The sequence below is a fragment of the Mandrillus leucophaeus genome, unplaced genomic scaffold, assembly GCF_000951045.1.
Source record: "Mandrillus leucophaeus isolate KB7577 unplaced genomic scaffold, Mleu.le_1.0 Scaffold191, whole genome shotgun sequence".
Lineage (NCBI taxonomy): Eukaryota > Metazoa > Chordata > Mammalia > Primates > Cercopithecidae > Mandrillus > Mandrillus leucophaeus.
Window position 1 is genome coordinate 1,933,566 of NW_012101932.1, and position 15,935 is coordinate 1,949,500.

Genomic DNA, 15,935 nt, shown 5'->3' on the forward strand with positions numbered 1-15,935 from the left:
GTTTCAGTTACTTTGTATTGATTTCATGCTTTTCTCCAGAGTTACTGATTTTGTCCAAACCTTGAAATCATGAAACTAATGATTTCTAGTTTGTCGGCATTGTTTAGTAATAATAAGAAGAATTATGACTACCACTTGGTTTTCATGGAGACTTGGAGTTGGAGAAGTTCAACAATTAGGACTGGGAACATAGATACAATGTGTCTGTATGACCAGTTCACCATAAATATTTTCACCAAAAGTTGTCTTAGGTGTCCTGGCACCAAGGTCTTTTGCTGATGGTTCAAGAGCAGATGGCAATATGCTTCCTGTTTTATCTGGCCCAGTGTGGGAGGATCAGCTGCACCTGAGATGTCAGGAAACATTTCAATGTGTAACTTTCCTTTGTTTTGCTATTTTCTGCCCTTTGCCTGTAATGAAGAAGATCTAGGAGTAAAAACTGTTTGAGACTTGTGTGCTCTTTCAGCACTCCAACACTTATAGTATTAATGAGTTATTAATTAATGAGTATGTCATTAATGCAGACATGATAGATGTCATGCTTAAAAAAAATTTGGTAACACTTACAGTGTAATTTCCCATATCTTCTTAAGTGCACATGGAGATTAAACATTAAGGAAGAAAACAAAACCAAAACATTTCTGCTAATCAGCAAGGGAAAATACAAATAACTAAATGAAAACAATGTATTTTGCAACAACTTTTAAACAATATTCTGTAATCTATAATCTTGGTTGCAGTGTTTCCTGAAGTGATTAAGGAAATTTATAGCCTTTAGACATATAAAAACACATAAAATCAGCTCATTTTTCTTCAAACGATTATGGCTCTCTTTTAATGTTCAAGACATTGGGCAAAGTTCTGAGATACCAACAGAAGAGAACAACAGAAGTTTTCCTATTATTATTGATCCTACAGTTAAGCAGAAGAGACTGACATTAAATAAATAACTATACAATAAACATATAAAAATAATTTCTATGAAGTAAAATAAATGAGTGTTCCTAGGGGAAATAATGGTAGAGGGTGGCATTAATTTTCTATGATCTCTTACCAAAAGTTGTCTGAAAGGAAACAGGGTTTTAATGGTAACTTAAAGAATATGGAAAAATTATCAAAGAAAAGAGTAGGAAGAGCACATTCTAGGCAAGAAAAATAACATGTGCTAAAAGCATTTACAAAATTTATGAGCTGAAAAGAGTGTGGAGCTGATATAAGCCCAGTGTGGTGGGTACTCAATGACCAAGTAGAATGAACTGGGGGTACTTGATTCAAAATAATTTTAAGTGTAAAGAGATACAAAGGAACTAAAGAATTATAAACAGAAGAGTGACAACATATGATTTATCATTTTACATTTTCATTTTTACTGTTATAAGGAAAACAAAGAGATGTGGATGTAGTTGTGTAAAAGGGCAATGTGATGGTTAATATTGTGTCAACTTGATTGGATTGAGGGTTTAAAGTATTGTTCCTGGATGTGTCTGTGAGGATGTTGCCAAAGGAGATTACCATTTGAGTCAGTGGACTGGGAGAGGCAGACCCACCCTCAATCATGGTGGGCACCATCTAATCAGTTGCCAGCGCAGCTAGAAAAAAGCAGGCAGAAGGTAGAAAGAGCAAACTTGCTGAGTCTTCCAAGCCTTCATCTTTCTCCTGTGCTGGATGCTTCCTGCCTTTGAACATTGAACTCCAAGTTCTTCAGCCTTTGCACTCTTGGACTTAAACACCAGTGGTTTGCCATGGGCTCTTGGGCTTTTGGCTACAGACTGAAGACTGCACTGTCAACTTCCCTACTTGTGAGATTTTGAGACTTGGACTGGTTTCCTTGCTCCTCAGCTTGCAGATGGCCTATTGTGGGACTTCACCTTGTGATTGCATGGGTTAATACTCCTTAGTAAACTCCCCTAATATATACATCTATCCTATTAGTTCTGTCCCTCTAGAGAACCCTAACTCACACCAATTTTGGTACTAGGAGTGATTCTAGAGGTTACAGAATTTTAAGGATGAATTTCTTGAGTTGGTTTTGGGGTTTATGGAGATGGTTGCTTAATTTAATGAGACCCCCAAATGCTAAGAACTCTACTTCTAATAGTATAAAGAACACTGAGAGTCCTTGGAGTGAATTGTATATTTGTGTAAAATAAATACATTTGCTACTCCTGATTCACTGCTCTTGAGAAGCAAGGAATTAGTGACTCTGCATATAATACCTTTGACCATATGTGGAGCACCAAATAATATCATGAAGTTGATTGGTTGCTCCTAAGTTTGCTGAATAAAGTTGTAACCACCCAATGGGTTCACCTTGCCAGCTGCCTAGACAGAACTGACTTATCCAGACAGAGGAATTGCAATGGAGAAAGAGTAATTCACACAGAGCCAGCTGTGTGGGAGACAGGAGTTTTATTATTACTCAAATCAGTCTCCCGAGCATTCAGGGATCAGAGTGTTGAAGGATCATTTGGCGGGTGTGGGCTCAGAAAGTGGGGATTGTTGATTGGTTGGGGTCGAAGTGAGTTCTTTTTGCTTGCTTCTGTTCCTGGGTGGGATTGCAGAAATGATTGAGCTGGATTATCATGCTGGGTCTGCAAAACATCTCAAGCACCGATCTTAAATAGTGATGTTACTCCCAGGGGCAATTCTGGAGAGGTTCAGACTCTTGCAGCCAGAGGATGCATGGCCCCTAAACTATAATTTCTAATCTTGTGGCTAGTTTGTTAGTCCGACAAAGGCAGACTGGTCCCCAGGCAAGAAGGGGTTTTTTTTCAGGAAAGGGCTATTATCCATTTTGTTTCAGAGTTTAAACTAAATGAAATTGTTCCCCAGGCTAGTTCAGCCTGCACTATGGAGTGAACAAAGACAGTTTAGAGCTTAGAAGGAAGATGGCCTCAGTTAGGTCTGATTTCTTTCACTGACATAATGACCTCAGTTATAATTTTTGAAAAGGTGGTTTCAAAGTGATAAAAGAAAATGATGAGTTCAGGGACTCTTAACTCCTGGCCTCAGAAGAACATACTGAGCCTCAAATCTTCTAAGATTATCCTAAGTGAGAGTCTTATCTCCTGTATACAAAGGACTGAAATTGTGGAAAATCGGACACAAGCTCTTATCATACGAGTGACTGACGTGCAACAAAAGGTGCATGCTCAGCCTCACCAGGTGTCTACTATTAAAGTGAAGGCATTGATTGGAAAAAAGATGGGACCCTGCAACTTGGAATGGGGACATGTGGTAAAACCCTAATGAGGCTGGGGACAATGAGCTCCTAAATTCGGTTAAGGCTTTTGTTTTTCTTTTTTTCTTTTTTCTTTTTTTTTTTTTTTTTTGCCAAAAGAAACAGTCTTCCCACCCCCAGTGGTGGCAACATTCCCTCTCCCACCCACACTGCCATCAGCCTTTACACTTTGTCTGTAAAGATGACCCACTGTGAGTGAGCTGAAAATGCCTGATCTTTAATGTAGAGGAAGTGATGCAAAGACTTAAGGAGATTGGAATGCTAGAGTGGATTAGTCACTTTAGACCTACTCGTCTCAGCTGGGAGGGCACAGAAGACATACCCTTCACCAATACCTTGCAAAACATATTTGTGAGGGGAGCGCCTGCATCTTTGAAAAGTCTTGTAATTGCTCTTCTCTGTATGCCAGATCTTAAAGTGGGAACTGCAGTCACACAATTGAAGAACTTAAATGCAATTGGATTAATTGGATCCCAAGGTTGTGGGGAAAAAGTGGCAGCACTCAACCATCAAAGGCCAGGTGGGTATAGTTACCACAATGTACAGCAGAGGCAAAGCAGCAATCAGAATAGTTTGACTCATGTAGAGCTCTGTCATTGGCTAATTAATCACGGTATTCCTAGAAGTAAAATTGATAAGAAGACTACTGCATTCTTACTTAATTTGTACAAGTAGAAAATTCCCCGGGTAAAGTGGACAAAAAAACTAATTTCAATTATAAATATAGAGAATCATGACCACTCAGTTTCTAGACTTAGACCAGTTCACACCGGAACCCATTAAATCAAGGGGACACTGGATTCCGTTGAGGAAGGACTCCACTACAGAACCAGCAATTTACACTGTTACCCTTTCTCCCATCCTTCCCCAAGGAGACCTCTTGCCTTTTACCAGGATAACTGTGCATTGGAGAAAAAGGAATTATCAGAACTTTTGGGGACTATTGGACACTGGCCCTGAGCTGATGTTGATTCCAGAAGGCACAAAACGTCATTGTGGTCCTCCAGTTAAAACAGGAACTTATGGAAGTCAGGTTATTAATGGAGTTTTGGCTCAGGACTTACAGTGGGTGCGCTGGGTCTCCAGACTCATCCTGTGCCATTTCCCCAGTACCAGAATGCATAATTGGCATAATCATACTTAACAGCTGTCAGAACCTCCACACTGGCTCCCTGACTGGTGGGGTAAAGGCTAGCATGGTGGGAAAGGCCAAATAGAAGTCATTAGAATGGTCTCTACCTCGAAAAATAGTAAGTCAGAAACAATATTGCATCCCTGGTGGGATTACAGAGATTAGTGCCACCATCAAGGACTTGAAAGATGCAGGTGTCATGATTCCCACCACATTCCTGTTCAACTCTCTTATTTGGCCTGTACAGAAGACAGACGGATTTTGGAGAATGACAGTGAATTATTGTAAGCTTAACCAAGTTATCAATTGCAGCTGCTATATCAGATGTGATTTCATTGCTTGAACAAATTAACACATCTCCTGGTACCTGGTATGCAACCATTGATTTGCCAAGTGCCGTTTTCTCCATTCATGTTCATAAGGCCTACCAGAAGCAATCTGCCTTTACCTGCTAAGGCCAGCAATATCCCTTCACTGTCCTACCTCAGGGGTATATCAACTCTCTGGTTTTGTGTCATAATCTTGTTCACAGAGATCTTGCTCAGTTTTCCCTTCCACAAGATATAACACTGGTTCATTACATTGATGACATTATGCTGATTGGATCCAGTGAGAAGTAGCAAAGACATTGGACTTATTGGTGAGATGTTTGCATGCCAGGGATTCAAGGAACTTCTACCTCAGTAATATTTTTAGGGATCCAGTGGTGTGGGGACTATTGAAATATTCCTTCTAAGGTGAAGGATAAGTTGCTGCATTTGGCCCCTCCTACAACCAAGAAAGAGGCACAACACTTAGTGGGCTACTTGGATTTTGGAGGCAACACAGCCCTTATGACCCATTTATCAAGTGACTCAAAAGGCTGCCAATTTTGAGTGGGGTCCAGAACAAGAGAAGGCTCTGCAACAGGTGCAGGCTGCTGTGCAAGCTGCTCTGCCACTTGGGCCATATGACCCAGCAAATTCAAAGGTGCTTGAGGTGTCAGTGACAAATAAAGATGCTGGTTGAAGCCTTTGGCAGGCCCTCACAAGCGAATCACAGCAGAGGCCTCTAGGATTTTGGAGCAAGGCACTGACATCTTCTTCAGATAACTATTCTCCTTTTGAAAGAAAGCTGTTGGCCTTTTACTGGACTGTGGAAGAAACAGAACATTTGACTATGGGTCATCAAGTCACCATGTGACTTGAATTGACTATCATGAACTGGGTGCTTTCTGGTCCATCTAGCCATAAATTGGTGTGTGCACAGCAGCATTCCATCATCAAATGGAAGTAATACATTCACGATTGTGCTTGAGCAAGTCCTAAAGGCACAAGAAAGTTATGAAAAGAAGTGGCTCAAATGCTTATGGTCTCCACTCCTGTCACCCTGCCTTATCTCCCCCAGCCTGCACCAATGGCCTTATGGGGAGTTCCCTCTGGTCAGTTGACAGAGAAAGAGAAGACTAGCACCTGGTCTACAGATAGTTCTGCATGATATGCAGGCACCTTCCAAAAGGGGACAGCTATAGCACTAAAGCCACTTTCTAGGACATCTCTGAAGGACAATTGTGAAGGGAAATCCTCCCAGTGGACAGAACTTTGAGCAACACAACTGGTTGTACACTTTGCTTGGAAGGTGAGAGGACCAGATGTATAATGATATACTGATTTATGAGCTGTAGCCAATGGTTTGGCTATATGGTCAGGGACTTGGAAGAAGCATAACTGGAAGATTATTGACAAAGAAATTTGGGGAAGAGGTATGTGGATGGGCCTCTCTAAGTTGTCAAAAATTGTGAAGATATTTGTATCCTATGTGAATGCTTATGAACAGGTGACCTCAGCAGAGGAGGATTTTAATAATTAAGTGGATAGCATGACCTGTTCTGTGAATACCACTCATCCTCATTCCCCAGCCAGTCCTGTCATCGCCCAATAGCCACATGAACAAACTGGCTATGGTAGAGGGGATGGAAATTATTCATGGGCTCAGCAACATGGACTTTCACTCAAGAAGGCTGGCATGGCTACAGCCACTGCTGAGTGCCCAATTTGCCAGCGGCAGGGACCAACAGTGAGCCCTAGATATGGCACCATTCTTCAGAGTTATCAGCCAGCTACGTGGTGGCAGGTGATTATATTGGACTTCTTACATCATGGAATGGGCAGCAGCTTGTCCTTGCCGGAATTAGACACTGACTACAGATATGGGTTTGCTTATCCTGCATGCAATGCTTCTCCCAAGACTACCATCCGTGGACTCACAGAATGCCTTACCCATCGTCATGGTATGCCACACTGTATTGCCTCTGACCAAGGCATTCACTGTACAGCTAAAGAAATGTGGCAGTGGACTCATACTCATGTAATTCATTGACCTTACCATGTTCTCCATCATCCTGAAGCAGCTGGATTAATAGAATGCTGGAATGGCCTTTTGAATTCACAATTACAACACCAACTAGGTGACAATGCTTCAATGCTTCACAGTCTGGGGCATAGTTCTCCAGAAGGCCGTGTATGCTCTGAATTACTGTCCAATATATAGTGCTCTTTCTCCCACAGCCAAGATTTGCGGGTTCAGGAATCATGGGGTGGAAGAGGAAGTGGTACCACTCACCATCACCCCTAGTGATCCACTAACAAAATGTTTGCCTCCTGTTCTCCAACATTACATTTGACTGCCCTAGCAGTCTTCATTCCAGAGGGAGGAACACTGCCACCAGGAGACAACAAGAATTCCATTACACTGGAGGTTAAGTTTGCCACCTAGACACTTTGCACTCCTTCTATCTTTAAGTCAACAGTCTGAGAAGGGAGTTGCAGTGTTCGCTGGGGTGGTTGACCCAGCGTATCAGCCTAATACTATACAAAACTGTAATGAAATCAGCCTAATACTATACAATGGAGGTAAGGAAGAGTATGCATGGACTACAGGAGATCCATTAAGGCGTCTCTTAGTATTATCATGCCCCTGTGATTAAGGTCAATGGAAACTACAACAGCCCAATCCAGGCAGGACCCCAAATGGCCCAGACCCTTCAGGAATGAAGGTTGGGGTCACTCCATCAGGAAAACAAAACAAAACAAAACAAAAAAACCATGACCCGTTGAGGTGCTTACTGAAGGCAAAGAGAATATGAAATGGGTAGTAGAAGGCAGTCATCAATACCAGGTACAACCATATGACCAGTTGCAGAAACCAGGACTGTAATTGTCATGAGTATTTCTTCCTTATTTTATTAAGAACATGTTTGTGCCTATATACATTTGTAATAAGAAAATATCCTCATTTTATTTCCTTTTTTCTATATTACGTGACATAATATTTACTGACTTCATATCAGCATTTAAGTGTTGTTAACTTTATGTAATATCATTTAGATTAAGGATTAGTGTACTTTCGGTTGTACAAATGATAGCTGTATCATGTTAGGTGTAATTGACCTCATTATTGTCTTTATTTGAAGATTATATATGATTTCAAGAGATGTGTATCAGTTCAAGTTAACAAGAGGTGGACTTGTGATGGTTAATATTGGGTGTCAACTTGATTGGATTGAAATATGCAAAGTATTGATCCTGGGTGTGTCTGTGAGGGTGTTGCTAAAGGAGATTAACATTTGAGTCAGTGGACTGGGAAAGGCAGACCCACCCTCAATCTTGATGAGCACCATCTAATCAGCTGCCAGTGCAGCTAGAAAAAAAAGCAGTCTTCCAGCCTTCATCTTTCTCCCATTCTGGATGCTTCCTGCCTTTGAACATCTGATTCCAAGTTTTTCACCTTTGGACTCTTGAACTTACACCAGTGGTTTGCCAGGGCCTCTTGGGCCTTTGACAACAGACTGAAGGATTCACTGTCGGCTTCCCTACTTTTGAGGTTTTGGGACTTGAACTGGCTTCCTTGCTCCTCAGCTTGCAGTCCCCCTATTGTGGGACTTCACCTAGTTGTTCTGCAAGTCAACACTCCTTAAAAAACTCCCCTTTATATATACATCTATCCTAGAGAACCCTCTAGAGAACCCTGACTAATACAGGAAACCTAGAGGAAATCTGCAGGCTCTCTCAAATAGTCCAGGTGAGAAATGGTGGCAGTTTGAATTTGAGTGGTATCAATGCAGATACAAATGTAAGTAAGGATACAGGGTGTATTTTGGACTATTAAAAATTTAGAATTAGTTTAAACAGGGAAGACTAAAAAAAAAAACTTTAATTGTGACTAGATGTGCAAGGAAAACATTTAAAAATCAAGTTATACAAAACTTAAATTTGACATTCGTGTTCAATTTTCAAGTTAAGAGGTCAAGTGCTTAGTTTATATTATACAGATTTAAATCTCAAAGATGGGTATTGGTAGGATGGATATTGGTAAAATTCCATAGCCAAACACTATAGGATGAGAAAAGGGTCTGGGATATTGCAAAGACAAATTTTACAAATTTTTGATGATAAAAGAAGAATCTTTTAGGAAAAAGAGAGGGCTTAGTAATGTTAGGTGCTGTTTTATGTGAAGCTCTTCATTGCCAGGTTAAAATTATTTGCAAAAGTTTAAATCAATCCCAGATCACACAACAGAAACCTATCACTTCACTTCTTACTAAAGAACAAGAAAGTTGTTCCCAAGTGAGTATCACCAGCCAGGTAAGAGTAGGGAGAGATGAAGTGGTAGAAGATTCAGTCTACATTTTTCATGGTACATTTAACTCTCCAAGATATCTCCACTACCATCTCCTGCCTGCCAGTAAAAGAAAGAATCAACAGTAGACTGAAGACAATTGGTCATCTCCAGCTCCAAAGCCATTTCATGCTTGTTTTCTTGTTCAACTCTTCTGCACTCAACTTTCTCATAGTTTCAACGTGACACTTTTTAGACAGCACTGTGTTTATGAACCACTCTAACAATTGGAGGAATGAACGCTTATACTATAGGTTATGGCAAGAGCTGCACCATTCCTGTTTCTTCTGGTTTGATACAGGTTGCTGCCTGCTTCACACATTGCCTGCCTTCCCTTACTCCAATCTCTCCAACCTGGAGCGCAATATCGGACACCCACAGTGCTATGATACACGTCAACCAAATGAAGGAGGATAAGAGGTTACCACACAGTGAAACACATAATGCTTTCACTTATGTTTCCCACATGTGAAATATTTCCTTTAAAGACCTGACTTAATGCTCATGCTTGTATTATTTAAGTCATAACATTCTCTACTTTTTATTTTTTATTTTCTCAGTTTTTGAAACAAGCATAAGGATGTTATAATGTACCATATGCATATTATTACCCTCACTGTAGGTGTCTATTGATAGTGTGCATTCTTCTATGATTCTAGAATGGAGCAGCAAATATTATGGTTCACATGTATTCTACTTGTAACTGAAGAAAATATTGTAAAAATGTTTTATACCATTCATCTGCAGATTAATGCTTCCTGTGTTTTAAAAGACATGGTACACAGCAGCAGATGGATGGTATAAAATTAATTAAAGTCAGTCGTAGCCTGCTGGCAAGAAATGACCTTACCTTCAACTGAACTGTGGGACCAAAAGCATCTATTGTTTTAATTTTAAAGGAATTTGATGAAGAATATTATTTCTTGGTTCAATTCAGAAAACAGTTATTGAGTGCTTATTATACGTAAGGTTTGTTTTTTTGCTAGGCATTATGGAGTCTCAAACATGAATTTTTAAGTATTATGTCTGTAAGAAGCTCACAATCCAGTTGTCCAAACAAGCATATGGTACAAGCTGGGATGCATGTCATATCAGGGTAAGTGCTATGATGAAGACAACAGAGTCGTGTTGAGAATTTGGTGGGAAGATTTCAGGCATGCTTTCAATAATGTGCTATACTTCAGCTGGGATTTGAAGAAAGAATTGTATTTCAAATACTAGAAAATAGAGAGAGTACTTGCAGTCAAGCAAGTAATCTGCCCACTACATCATTTTAGTGCTGAGTGCATGACTGATCTTTGATTACTTACCAAACCTCTAGTATATCCTGATGTCATGAATAACAGCACCATTGAGGAATGTTCTCATCACAAAATTGACAAGCCTCTTTGATTCTCATGTTTGAATTGTTTCCCCACAAAATTTTCTGTCACTTTCTTGTTGTCTTTGTCTTTAAATGTTTCTCAAATTGTCCCTTCTTGTTTAATTTCACTGTCTGCCATTGCCTGGCTTCAGACAGTTCTAATTCCTTATCCATGTTACTTATGACGGCCTCTTCAACCATCTTCTGTAATCTATCTGAGGCCACAAATTATCTTCTACGTTTATGCCACAATAAGCCCTAAATTGCAAATATAACTATGTCATAAGCCTGCCCCCAAATTCTTGAATTTGCCTTTATGACTCTATTTCAAACTCTACACTGCTAGGAAAGGTTCTTTGTGATTTGATCCCACTTCTTTACTTTGTGTCTTTCACTCACTAATTTTTCCCATTTAGAGTCCAGTGCTCTTCAGTCTTCCAGTCAGGTGCTCTCAGTTTCTCTGTTTCTCTTATGAAACACACACATAAACACACACACTCTTGTATTAGTGATTCTTTACCAAGAACACCATTCTTCTTGCCATTTTACTTAACAGACTCTTCTAACATTTTAAGACTTGCTTATTCTTCATGACAGTAATTTTCTGGCTGGTGCAAGCTATATTTGACCTCCAAAACTCATGTCTAAATTATACATTCCTCCTACATGTCTCCATAGTACACTTTGTATGTCTCTGCCATAGCACATATCACAATGTATGATAAGTATCCATTTGTTTTTCACTTGGCTGCCATTTTTGTGCTATGATTTCAAGATTATTGTTTTTAAAAGTTGTTCAGGAATCATAATTAAAAGGAATTTAGTTCTAGAAGCTAATCCTGGAAATTTTCCCAGAAATTTGGAGGCCTGATATATAGTAGACACTCAATGAATATTACTAAATGGATAGAATTGAATATACTGGAATAAACAAAAGAATAAAAGAATGCACACAATGAAATAATGTCTTCCTATGGATCTATGCTCCCAATAGATGGTAGTTTCAATAAAAGACATATATATATATGTGTGTGTATATATGTGTGTGTGTGTATATATATACATAAAGTTTACTTTTCACATTTATTTTAGCTTTTAATTCAATAAGTAAGAAATCAAAGTTGTTTTTCCTGCTTTGATGTCTATTATTAGTTGAACCAGAGAGTCATCAATATGACCAAGTGTTGAAATCACTAACCCTGTTTATATCCAGAGATAGCATCGTTGCAGCTTGTAGCCTAGAAGTATCAGCCATGCAATGGGAAAAATTTTGCGAGTCAAGCTCCAACTCTATTAATTTTTTTCAGTCACCATAATTGACTTCATACATAAATTCTCCTTTCTTTTTTCTTCTGAAATTATCTTGTGAACCATAAAGGCAAGAGAAAATATGAAAGCGTAAAGCCTTTTTATAAGTTATAAAGATTCTGAACTGATTTGTATACCCTTTTGGTAAACTCTTTGTTCATTATTCTTTTTAGTAGCACATCTGACACTGGATGTCTGACCTCTGCTACTCTAATAGTTGTTAATGGAAACTTCACCTCATGCAAAGATAAAATGGATTTTTGGCAGCTGTGAGAGATTATGAAGAGTAAAACCAATCTTAGTTGGAATAAGAAGAAAAGAAGTCATCTGTACCTTAAACTACTCAGCTGGTTTTCATTAAACGTCAAGCCTACATTTATTACAAAAAGGGTAGCCAAGAGACAGACATTGATAGGTCTCTGTACTTAGAATAAGAAGGCCAGTACTTGATAGATTCTACTTTTCATCTTGACTTGAGTTCAAATGACTCTTAAATCTGTTTGAATTAAATGGTATATATCTGGAGACAAACTCAGGAAGACCTCTACTTTTGCGCTTATCAGATTTGTTGGCCCTTATTTGTATCTTGAGTGTAGTGAAATCTTAGTTCTTCCAACTCATTAAAGAAACAAGTGGTTCTATAAATCCCTAAAGTTATATAAATAAAACTCATTTAAATTGGTTTTATGATATGCTTTATGTATTTATATTTAATATGGCTTTTTGTGATGTCCTGAGAATTTACAATATGTCCAAACAAAGAAAGAGGCTATACACACAGTGCTGACGCAGAAGCAGCTTGGTAGGAGCCTAGTTTCCTCAAGTGGGAAACAATCGCATCAGAATTTCTAGAGTCATTTATTAAGTTTTGTTTTGTATTGTTTAAATTATACATTTAAATGCTAGAGAGAGAAAAGTCTGGCTCTTCTAATATAAGCACTTTTAAAATTCATTAATTTTAACTATAGATCTAAAATAAATAATACTTTAGAGAACTGGAGGAGGACAGAATACCTGTACTCATATATGTAAATCATGGCAATTAAAATAATGACAGATAATAGCCCTAATACATATCTATACTTTAATAACTATCATAATAACTATCATACTACTAAAATTATGTATCCATATACCCTTTGCTTCAGAAATTTTATATAAAAATTTATTATGTAACTATGTCAGCAAGTGTGATATATTTAAGTTTAGAGTATAAAACAATAAAGGCAGATATATTCATATTGAATATTTGGGTTCAGAGAAAGAATGATAGTTTCAGACATGACATATTTGGAGACATTTTTGGTTTACTTCGAGAGAGCGCTAAGAGGAAACGAAGACACACAGCATTAAGGGAAGCCTATTTATGAACACAACCAATTAGTTCAACTTAATTCAATAAAATTTAAATGTACTTTTCTTCTGTCATCTTTTATTTTAGATTCATGGGGTACATGTGCAGGTTTAACTGGATAAATTGCGTGTAACTTGAGCTTGGTGATTTCATTATCCAGGTAGTGAGTATAGTACCTGATAGGTGGTTTTTACACCCTCAGGTTCCTCCCAGCCTCCCCTCTAAAGTAGGTCGCAGTGTCTTACATATGCATTTTAAATATGTAAGACACTTGTGCCAGGCATTTAAATGTATAAGATGTTTGTGCCATGCAATGCATTGCATAAGTATTCATATGGATAATAGCATATTATTCCTATCTTAAAGGAGATCATAATGTAATGAAAAGATAGAAATGTACAAATGATTTTGCTCCACTGAAAAGGAAGATGAGACTGGTCAAGCTTTTAGAATAAACAGTATATTTTTTCAAACTTATTGACAGATATTCACATGACCCAAATATGAAAGATATAAGGAGGTGTGTAGTTAAAGGTCTTATCTTTGTTCCCCATAATTGGTAACAACTATTACTAGTTTTTTGAGAATTGTATTTACATATGAAAGTCAATGCAGATATACACCGTTTTCCTCATTTTTATAAAAATTGTAGCATACTATACACACTTTCTGCATTTTGGTTGTTTCATTTTATAAAAGGTGCTGAATATATTTTCATACGAAATGATAAAAAGCTTCTGTGTTTTGTTTGTTTGGTGTTCCTTTCTGGCTACAAATCATTCCACTATATGAATATTTCAGAGTGTATTTAATCACTACTGAGGTACATTAAAAAACAATGCTGCAATCCACAATCTTTTAAATACATGCTATTCTTACACTCTTGGTATATTTGTATGATGAATTTTTACATGAAATTGCTGAAACAAAGGATATATGCTTATATAATTTTGCTTATTTTGGGGAATATTCTTAATGTTGACAATAATGGACTAATTTGGCATTCTGTGAACCATTTTCAGGTATAAACTTACTCTTTTATTTTGACCATGTTCTTCATGATTAAATAATTAGATATTTGTTGGTTAACATTATCTTAATTTTCTTTTGGAAGATTTCAATTATGCATATGATAGAACATTTTTGCCTGCTTTTAATATCTATCTTTTCTCTCTGATTTGTGAACTTTACACAAATTGTTTAATTGTATTTAGATTTTGATTGTGCTTTCTACATCCTTTGCTTTAATTTTTGCAGTATGTCTTTATCTTTGTGTTCCTTCTAATTTTATATTATCTCCTTGATTTTATTTATTTTATTTTATTATTTAATTTGTTTTGTTTCATGGCAGAGTCTTTCAGTCTGTCACCCAGGTTGGAGGGCAGTGGTGCCACCTTTGGCTCACAACAACCTCCACATCCTGGGTTCAAGGTAGTAGCTGGGATTACAGGTGTGAGCCACCACACATCCCTAATTTTTGTGTTTTTAGTAGAGACAGGGTTTCACCTTGTTGGCCAGGCTGATCTCGAACTTCTGACTTCTAGTGATCCACCAGTCTCAGCCTCCCAAAGTGCTGGGATTACGGGCATGAACCACTGCGCGCAGACTATTTCTGTGATTTCAAAACATTTTCTTAGTTTTTCTAGGCTGTCTTTCATCACCTTTTCATATTTCCTTATGTCTGTCTTGATTTTCTATTTTTGTTTTTGAGTTTTTCTTCTGTAGAGAGTTTTCACTTAATTATTTTAATGCATTAATTTTTTCAGCGTTTATCTGTTTATTGGTCACATTTTTTCTTAATATTAATTTTATAACAATTTTTGTAATCTTTTTTTTTCAAATTGCATGTATTTCTAGACATTGCACTTGTCTTCTTTTTAGATTTCCTATTAAATCGTCCTATTTTGGTAACTTTGGACCAACTATTTTAAGATTTTTGTATTGTCAGGTGTTGTCAGGATATTATAATATGATTGTTTTTCTTAGCTTAAAATAATTTTTCTCTTAGCTGTCACAAAGCCAGGCTTATTCCTGCAAACATTTCTGTGTAAATATTTTAATTATTTTAATTATTTGTTTCCTTACTTTTTATATGTTTATTTTTCTTTCTTCCATTTTTTTTTTTTTTTTTTTTTTTTTTTTTTGGTATCTCTGACCCTTTTTTTTCTCTCTAAAATCAAAACAAGGGGTTTTCAAGCATCACCTAAATGTCTCAGTTATCACCCGTTTGCATCTCAGAGTGTGACCCACAACTTCATAATTGTGTTTGAAGTTGGCAATGACTCCCATTAAACTCTTATTTTACTCTATTCATATTTCTTTGAGGATGGCGTTCGTGTGAACTTACTGAGTTTCATCAACCCTTAAAAATGTTATAGATATAGTTTCTTGTTTTGTTAAAATTGAAGTTTCAATTTCTGTCTTCTATTCTTTTTCTATTTGAATTATATCTAGAAAGAGAAATGAAAAATGTCTTCATTTACACAGCTCTGTTTATAGTAGGTGTCTCAATTTGGCACTTACTTAATAACCAATGCTTATACAGAAATAGAAAAATGACATTCCAGTTTTTACGTTTTTTCTTTCCTTGCATTAAAAAAAAATGATTTTTTTTTTTCAGAAACAATACTATAGAACTAATAAAACTGTCAGCATTTAAGAGCCAGAGACTTCTACGTTTTCTTTTTTGAGATGGAGTTTCACTCTTTTACCCAGGCTGGAGTGAAGTGGCACAATCTCAGCTCACTGCAACCTCTGCCGCCCAGGTTCAAGCGATTCTCCTGCCTAAGACTTCGATTAGCTGGGATTACAGGCGCATGCTACCATGCCTGGCTAATTTTTGTATTTTTAGTGGAGATGGGGTTTTGCCATGTCAGCCAGG